The sequence below is a fragment of the Leptonychotes weddellii genome, chromosome 5, assembly GCF_054177405.1.
Source record: "Leptonychotes weddellii isolate Sample4059 chromosome 5, ASM5417740v2, whole genome shotgun sequence".
NCBI classification, from domain to species: domain Eukaryota; kingdom Metazoa; phylum Chordata; class Mammalia; order Carnivora; family Phocidae; genus Leptonychotes; species Leptonychotes weddellii.
In genome coordinates this window covers 116,540,863-116,550,640 of record NC_138373.1, presented here as the reverse complement: position 1 = coordinate 116,550,640, position 9,778 = coordinate 116,540,863, and the positions used below count along the sequence as shown (strand labels likewise).

General features: G+C 43.7%; 1 pseudogene; it reads left to right on the top strand.

Moving 5' to 3' along the window:
* The first annotated feature begins 5,595 nt into the window (after positions 1–5,595).
* Positions 5,596–6,212, top strand: LOC102730061 (NADH dehydrogenase [ubiquinone] 1 subunit C1, mitochondrial pseudogene; annotated as a pseudogene).
* Positions 6,213–9,778: the final 3,566 nt, after the last annotated feature.

Here is a 9,778-nt window from a genome sequence, read left to right as displayed (position 1 = left end):
CACATACCTCTTCCCTGCAGGCAAGATGGTCAGAATCCTTAATAACTGGTCTAACTGAGGCACCAGCCAAATAGAACAGACCCCACCACCGTCTGCCTTATGGCTCACCCAGTAGGTCCCACCTGAACACCAACTCCACCTCACCCCACACAACAGCTCTTGCTCATCATCGGCAGCAAAACTGTTCGCCATCCAGAGCATTCCACATTTTCAGAAATGAAACTCAAATTCCTTAGGATTGTTTTATCCTTTGCTGTCTACCTTCTGCCTTCCCCTACCAAAGACAACTTGCAACTTCTTGACAACCCGCAAGAAGGCAGTCCCCCCCGAAGCTAGCAGAGCGCAGCTCCAAATAAGAGGTGTTGTCTCGAAGGAGGCAGCTGGCCTCAGCGAGTCATTGCTGATAGCCCATGGGATGTAGATGGTTGTCCTCATCTTTGAGAGGGTGATGGGGGCTGTGGGCAGCTGAGCAGGATCAAGTCTGCTGAGATGTCACTCACCAGCACAAGCCTGGTCACGCTGGCTTCCATCCTGATCCGCCCAAATAAAATTCAAAAACAAAGAGTTCCAGTTACCAAAGAGTCAGCCATCTCAGCAGCAAGTCAATTTTTATTTTGTTTTTTTAAGTCTTTTTTTTTTTTTTAAGATTTTATTTTATTTATTTGACAGAGAGAGACAGCGAGAGAGGGAACACAAGCGGAGAGAGGGAGAAGCAGGCTTCCCACTGAGCAGGGAGCCTGACACGGGGCTCGATCCCAGGACCCTGGGATCATGACCTGAGCCGAAGGCAGACGCTTAATGACTGAACCACCCAGGTGCCCCATTCTTTTTTTTTTTTTTTAAGATTTTATTTTTTTAAAGTAATATCTACACCCAATGTGCGACTCAACCCTTGAGATCAAGAATCGACACGCTCCACCAACTGAGCCAGCCAGGGGCCTCTGTTTTTTTAAGGCTTTATTTTTATGTTTTATTTTTTTTAGTAATCTCTACACCCAACGTGGGGCTCAAACTCATGACCCCAAGATCAAGAGTTCCATGCTCTTTTGACTGAGCCAGCCAGGCAAACCTAGTTTTTGTTTTTTGCTTTAAATTGAGTAGCTCTTCCTTCAAGCTTCTTGACTGGGCTTTCCTAGCCCTTTGCAGTTAGCTTTTTTTTTTTTTTTTTAAAGAAGTTTCAACTTTATTTATTTTTATTGAAGTATAGTTGACATACAGTGTTATATTAGTTTCAAGTATACAACATAGTGATTTGACAATTCCATTCATTACACTATGCTCACCATGACGAATGTAGTCACCATCTGTCATCACACAACAATATTACAATATTATTGACTATATTCCCCTTTGCAGTTTGCTTTCTTTGCAGTTACCATACTAGACTGAAGTCATCTTCTTATTGTCTGTCTCCAGGGCTGTGTCTCTTTAAGGGCAGGGGCTTGTCTCATTCTCCTGTGTATACCCAACACCTAATCCAGTGCCAAGCATACCTGTCATGTCTCAAAAAAGGGTTTGCTGAGGGATGGCTGGGTGGCTCAGTTGGTTAAGCATCTGCCTTCAGCTCTGGTCATGATCTGGGGGTCCTGGGATTGAGCCCCAAGTCAGACTCCCTGCTCCGAATCGGGCTCCTTGCTCAGTGGGGAGCCTTCCTATCCCTCTCCCTCTGCCCCTCCCCCTGTTTTTGCTCTCTCGCTCTCTCTGTCAAATAAATAAATAAAATCTTTAAAAAAAAAAAGGGGGGCGTTGTTGAGCTGAACAGAATTGGTCTTAGTGTGAAGTGAAAAAAAAGTGAAACAGCAATCTCTCTGGATCTACTTTGTGGTTGATGCAATATAAGAAAATGATTATTAATTCACTAGAATTCGGTTTAATGTTTTACAGTTATGTATTTCCAGTTTGAGAATTTTAGTAGTTGGTGAGAATGAATTTGACATCCATGGACTGAAGCTCTCAAAGCATACCATTAGTATTATACAGAAGCATGAGTCAAGATTAAACTAATATAGGGGCGCCTGGCTGGCTCAGTGGGAAGAGCTGTAACTCTTGATCTTGGGGTTGTGAGTTCAAACCCCACATTGGGTGTGGAGATTACTAAAAAATAAACTTAGAACAGACTAAACTAGTTTAGAGGAAATACCATTTAATTTGCTTAGCATGCTCTTTTTAGAAATTATCCATAAAATAATTTTCTTAAAAGCAGCAAAATAATCAGTTTAGTGAGTCTTTTAAATGATGCTGGATTCAAGTTTTCCATAAATGAAAGCTATGACTATTCTTAGTTTTGTTTTTTTTTTTAAGATTTTATTTATTTATTCATGAGAGATAGAGAGAGAGAGGCAGAGGGAGAAGCAGACTTCCCGCGGAGCAGGGAGCCCGATGCGGGACTCGATCCCAGGACCCCGGGATCATGACCTGAGCCGAAGGCAGACGCTTAACCATCTGAGCCACCCAGGCGCCCAACTATTCTTAGTTTTAAACAAAGATGTGGGTTATAAGAAATAAGTAATATTCCCTTTATGTAAAAAAAATAACTTTTAGTGGTTTCACTTTTATTTTAAAAGGAATATGTATTCATTGATGAAACATGGAAAAAGTACAGAAAAGGTTTAAGAAAAAAAATCGCAATCTACAGTCCATAAATAATCATTGTAAACAGTTTATTTCTTTTTAGTCTTATTTCCATGCATATGCATATTTTTTAGTGGTTGGGATTGTATCGTTCATATGGTTTCATATCTGGCTCTTTTCTACTTAACATCACAGCTTAAACTTCATTTAAAAAAATAAAATGGTGACATTGCTATGCTCTCAGTCAGGAACTACTCCCCCCTTCCTTTTTTTCCTGCTAGGGAGTGACAAGCCAAGCATCTTGTCCTTGTCCGCAGTGCACTACCCCGGATAGAGATTGGCTGGGTTAGAGATCTCCAGCTTTACACACAACTGGGCCTTATTTTTTATTAATCTGGTTTTCTTTCAAAACTCCTAACCAAATCTTAGACTTTATAAGAAGCAAGCGGTGAACCCAGAAGAAAGCAACAAATGTGATTAAGGGGACATCTGATGAAGGAAAGAACTAGGGGTGCTTTCCCTCGATATGGAGAATGATGACTATGGGACTGTCAGGGGGAACCAGGGCATTATGTTTAGTTTGCCCTTCAGTATTATTCCGGTATCTTCTGTGGCCCTTTGCTCCCCTTCACCCTTCTCCACCTGCTCTGTTTCCCAGGAGCCTGGCCAACGTTACTGCTCCCCCCAGCTCTCTCGCCCTCTGACTGCCAGTTGGGTTTGGCCAATGGGGGGCCCTGATGGGAAATGAGAGGCATCTTCACTCCCTAGCTCCCTCCTCGTGGGGTCACTGCAGGATGGCTGCATCCCCACATGGAAAGCCACAGCTCCGGCCAAGCACACTTCTCCTTGTGACTCTCCCTCTCTCTGGCTTCTGGTAATCAGACACTCCCTTCATCCCTTCAAGCCTGTTGTCCATTGGTACTGGTTCTGGGCATTGCGGTACCCCTGTGGTTTCCCTACACACTGCCCATCTTTTAAATAATCCTCTCAGGAAACTCTCCTCCAGTGACCCAGTTTTTTTTTGTTGTTTTTTTAAAGATTTTATTTATTTATTTGACAGAGAGATAGCGAGAGCAGGAACACAAGCAGGGGGAGCAGGAGAGGGAGAAGCAGGCTTCCCGCTGAGCAGGGAGCCCTATGCGGGGCTCGATCCCAGGACCCCGGGATCATGACCTGAGCCGAAGGCAGACGCTTAACGACTGAGCCACCCAGGCGCCCTCCAGTGACCCAGTTTGAGGCGGCCTTCCTTTTCCTGCCAAGACGGACTGATAGAAATATTTAAACCATATGTCCCTCTCCCAGGGCTAGGGTACTTCATTCGGTCTTCAGAATTAAACTGTACCTGTGTTTTCTTAGCAGGGTCATTTAGGGATAATAAATGTATAAATAACAGATCTCCAGGTCCGGCAAGCGGCTATTTATTCTGGCCGTGCCAGGGTGCCGATGGTGATGATGCACACAGTAATAATAGTTCTTGTGCTTCATACTCCAGTGTGATACCTGCACCAGATACACTTCCCAGCTGGGCCCAGGCCTTCAGAACAAGTCAGCAAGGTGGCTTTTGTTCCCATTTCAGAGTTGAATAAATCAAGTATGTAGGGGCGCCTGGGTGGCTCAGTCGGTTAAGCGTCTGCCTTCGGCTCAGGTCATGATCCCGGGGGCCTGGGATCGAGCCCCACATTGGGCTCCCTGCTCAGTGGGGACTCTGCTTCTCCCTCTTCTTACCCCCTGCTCATGATCTCTCTTGCCTGCTCACTCTCTCTCTCTCAAACAAATAAATAAAATCTTTTTAAAAATTTTGTAGGGGCGCCTGGGTGGCTCAGTCGTTAAGCGTCTGCCTTCAGCTCAGGTCATGATCCCAGGGTTCTGGGATCCAGCCCCGCATCGGGCTAACTGCTCGGCGGGAAGCCTGCTTCTCCCTCTCCACTCCCCCTGCTTGTGTTCCCTCTCTCGCTGTGTCTCTCTCTTCAAATAAATAAATAAAATCTTTAAAAAAAAAATTTTTTTGTAAAAGTCAGGTATGTAGAAATAGGTAACTTTTACCTACTATCACACAACTCCTACAGCACGTCCATTCCCTCACCTCTTTCCAGTCTTGACTCAAATGACACTTTCTCGGCCTGGCCTGGCCCGGGCTGGCGAGCCGCTTGTAACGGTTCTATCCCTTTCCCTGCTCTGTTTATCCTTAGCACTTCTCACCACCTCACCTACAGTTTGTTTTCCTCAACCATCTTATTTAATGTTTGTCTCATTCCACTCGAGTGTAAGCTCCGTGAGGGCAGGGATCCTTGTTTTCTTCACTGCTTTCTCCCAGCGCTTAGAACAAGTCCCCACACACAGCAGGGGTTGAATGGATCTTTCTGAATGAGTAAATGATGAAGTTGGCACCCAGAGCCTGGGCTGCCGGACTTGAAGGCATTGTTTTCCTACGACACCCTCCCTAGCAAGCCACAGTCAAGGTAAACAGATAATCGCCTCAAAGACAAAAAACAATGGCCTTATTTTTTCACTAGACACAACCATTATACAACTGACTGTGACTGCAACATAAGATAGCTAATGAAAGAAAACAAAACGATGTTCACATATTTGTTTTCAAAAGTGTATTTACTATCAAAACGCCCAGACGGACGGTAAGGCCATGTGGGCTTTGACAGAGTGAGGTGTCACTGAGAATGCCAAGGAGAAGAATATTGAGCAATGGATTTGGGTGCAGACGGCAGCCTCCCACCGTTGGCTGGGTGCAGGTGCACACGGAGTGAATAGAGGCTTTCTTCAGGGCCAGGGAAGCTGGATGACATGGGCAAGCAAGCTGAGCAAGTGTGGCCAACTGCGGTCTCGAAGGGGCAGACGTTCTGGAATTGAATCCTGAATACTGCCTTGTTCTTCCTCTTCAGATCCTTTATGCTCCATTTCCCATGACTCTTGGAGCTGGAATCCATCTTGTCAATTCAGATGAGAGAATAAACATTAGAGGTCATATCACCCCCAAGCAGGGTTGGATGGGCCAAGGAATATCAAAAAATGGAAACACTTGCTTATCAATCAAAAGAACGTGTAGCAATGTAACCCCACTAGCTTACACTGAGTTAATCAGCACTACCCTAAAGACTTAATGAAATCTCTAACATACAAAAAATAAAGATATTTTTTCAGATTCCAAGTCTCTTGAGATAGAATAGACCTCTGGGGGACCAGGCTAAGTGGCACTAGAAGTTTTTAAGTAGGGAGCCCTGCCCAGCAAGATGGCATGGTCCGCGTTGTTATGCACGTTCTCCAAGCCTGGCTCCTGCCAGGCTCCCAAGCGGCTCTTCAGCGCGATCAAAGTTCTATATTCGGGAGGCGCCACATGACAGACCTGACTGGCTGAAAGTTGGACTGACCTTGGGCACCTCCGTCTTCTTGTGGATCTATCTCATCAAACAACATAATGACGATGTTTTAGAGTATAAAAGAAGAAATGGGTTGGAATAAACTATTGAAATACTAATATGGTATGCTCCATATAGTGATTATACTAGTTCCTTTGGATTCACCAATCTGTTGAGTTGTAAACGTGAGAGAAAAAGTTATATGTGAATGTATGTCAAATCAGCATTTGTGTTTTGCATCATTAAATGAAAAAATAAAAAATACTTTTGTATTTTTCAGATTAAAAAAAAAGAAGAAATTTTTAAGTAATATCTGCTAACATGGCCTCATAACCTCCAGTCAGTGGTGTCCATCTTCTCAGGAGACCCCTGCTAGCATGACCTCATGGGCCTCCAGTTAACAGTGTCCACCTTTTCAGGAAACTCCAGCCCCCTGTTTTGCCCTTAAAAACCCTCACTTACAAGCCAATGGGGAGTTCAGGACTTTTGAGCATCAGCTCCCCGTTCTCCTGGGTAGCACCACACCAATAAATTGCCTATCTTCCTTCACTGCAAAAGCTTGGTGTCATTTTCATTGGCTTGTTGCGTATCAGGTAGACAAATTCTCATTTCATTCAATTATACTCTTACTTAGGAAGAAGGGAAGGAAATAATGGTTTATGAATAGATTGATGGTAAGAAATAAGTGTAGCATGGGGCGCCTGGATGTCTCCATCGGTTGGGCGACCAGCTCTTGATTTCAGCTCAGGTCATGATCCCAGGGTTCTGGGATTGAATCCTGCATTGGGCTCCTTGCTCAGCAGGGAGCCTGCTTCTCCCTCTGCCTGCTGCTCCCCCTGCTTGTGCTTGCTCTCTCTCTCACAAACAAATAAATAAAATCTTAAAAAAAAATCACAGTCCTACTATACTGGTAACTGGATATAATGGAATGGTCTACTGGCAGAGGAAGTTATTTTCTCCAACCAGGTACCTTATTATAGGAAAGGGAAATTTTGAAAGAAGACCTCAGGAAATTCCCCCACATTGGTATCACCGGGTGACAATTTTCCTTCTCATAGGAAGCAGGTAGAATTAAGAGACCAGACTATTGGTCCTGGTCCTTAAGAAAAGCGTTATGTTTCCTGGATGCCCCTTCCCAGAGACAGGCTCCATATTGTTCAAAGTCTTCTTAGAGATTATTCCTGCTTGCTGTTTTACAACTCTATTAGAAATATGTTGAAACTTGTCCTTCAGTGTCTCAAATGAGATAGGAAAATTATCAGTGCCTGTCACCAAGGGTCTATAATCTATTCCCTGCAAGAAAGTAATGAATTGGGTCAAACTACCTCCCCCTTGAGAGCTACAGCCCAGCAGGCCCATTAGGCTCATCTGCAATGCGTGAGTACACCAAGTTTTGTCTACTGCCAGTAATCTAGACATCAGCTACTAGCCGCATGAGGCCATTCACATTTAAACTGGTTAAGCAAAAGAAAAAATTCAGTTTCTCAGTTACATTAGCCACTGGTGGCTACCATATTGGGTAATGCAAATACAGAAAATTTCCATAATTACAGAAAGTTCTTTGGAGTATACCACTTTAGAAGTTGGTGCCAGCTTGAGGCCCAGATCCACTCACACAAGTGAGAAGTCCCATTTTCAGGCTGCAAACAGTGGGCCTAAGATCTGAATATTGCTTAGCCTTGAATCTCAAGGGAAAAATAAGAGACTATAAAAATAAGAGTAAAATCCTCTCCGCTGGACTCTCAGTGTCCCTGAACTGTCATATCATCGTGACTTTTAAAAAAGGAAGTATGGTCTAGCTCAGAGAAGGAAATCATGCCTGCATTTTGCCAGATCTTAAGATCATGGTTCAAATCTCTCCCAAAATACCATTTTACTGTTAAGCAGTAAATCCTAAAGAATGTTCACTCAGTTCCTTGCTGAAGGGTCAAAGCTTATGTTCCAATTAAGGACAAGGCGATTCTGGGGATTCTTAGCCACAAGAACAGAGCATGGTCCTAGAGGCCTGGGTAGATTACGTGATTCAGATTGCCACATAGTACCCTGTGACCCTCTCCTTATGTCTTGTAAACCCCCAAGCACACTCCCTTTGTCAAGCTTAAGCCTTTCTGTTCCACTCCTTGTCTTACCTCCTTTTAACTCCAACTTCTGGCTTGAGCCATTGGTCATTCTCAGCCATTTCCAGCTTTACCTATGGTAGTCTTGACCACAGGGCCACAGAATAAAGCATCTATGAACTAATCAGACCTTTTGCACTATAGAAAAACACAAGTAAACACAAAATCTCCTGCTAGCATCTTGCCAGGTCTTATTAGGCTAAGGGTTTGTGTCCTTCCCAGTCTTAAGTTAAATTTTAGAAAGCTCCCTTTTGTTCCTTTAACCCCAGGGGCAGCTGAGCTTTAGGAAAGAAGGCATGAAAAGACCTGTTCGGCAACACTCGTAACCTTGACTAACCCACAGGTTCACAGTGGAAGACTGCATCCTCCGTGCCAAATAAAATGAGAGCGGTTTCTGAATAGAAGCATGGAAGAGTCTTAAATAATCCAAGCAAACAAGAATGATTCCATTTCCAAATAAAGGAAGTTACAAGCAAGGTGGTTGCCCCGCGGTTTAGTTCAAGGACTAGTAAACTCCCCATATTGATGTTTGTGAAGCTCTTTACATTTTAGAAAAACAGCCCAATGGTCCCTCAACCATCTCACTGTACAATTTATAGTTTTCCTCCTGGGGCTTGCCAATCCTTAGGATGATGTGTGCCCACTCACAGAGTGCTGCCCCTCCTTCTGGAAAAAAGCGCACTGTGGCCCAGTGGTCCTCGGAACCTGCAAAGCTATGGAAGCTGCTCTCCAAATCTTACCAGAAGCCCAGCATATGAAAGAGGTAGCAGGGAAGCTGCTCTTGCTGAAGAGGGGAGCCCTAGCCTGTCCCCACCTCGTCTCTAAGGAAATGCAAGAGCTTGCAGGGCTCTGTTAAAGCTCTGCTGTCCAGATGGACTCAGTGGAAACCTTATACCAGCCATTTCAATGTCAAGGATGCTTGGATTAGGAAGATTATCATCTGTCACTTGCAAAGAAGTTTATAAAGGATATCAGAAACCATTATCTCAAGGACAAAGCAAGCTCACAGATCCCAAGATTAAAAAGAATCATTTAACCACATGTTGATTGTTCTTCTGCCCCACTCATGCAGAAGAGTGAGTTGTATGCAGCTTTAATATGGGTCATTGCTGCTGTCTTTACTTTTATGGTATGAGACGGTGGCTTCTGAATGTGTATAGACAAATGTCCGTAAGGCCACTAAATGACCACATGAAAGATTTAGAAAAAAAACTATCTTATTTTCAGTTTACAAAACACTTTACAACTTATTACTTAAAGATGATCACCTTTGCATTTTATTTAAAAATGCATAGTATTTTTAAAAATGTATGGTATTTTAGTACTAGGCAAAGAAAAAGATGATATCGGTGCCAAGGGCAGCTTCAGGACAATAGAAAAAAAGAAGAAAAATGATCATGAGATTTTTATGGTGTTCTCAAAGGTGACTTTCTTTCTTTCTTTTTTAAGATTTTATTTATTTATTTGACAGAGAGAGACACAGCAAGAGAGGGAACACAAGCAGGGGGAGTGGGAGAGGGAGAAGCAGGCTTCCCGCGGAGCAGGGAGCCTGATGTGGGGCTCGATCCCAGGACCCCGGGATTATGACCTGAGCCGAAGGCAGACGCTTAACGACTGAGCCACCCAGGCGCCCCTCAAAGGTGACTTTCATGCCCTAAAAAGATTGTTCAAGGTCTTTTCTGTTTTTATTTATATTTTAAATTGTAATTTTAAAAGATT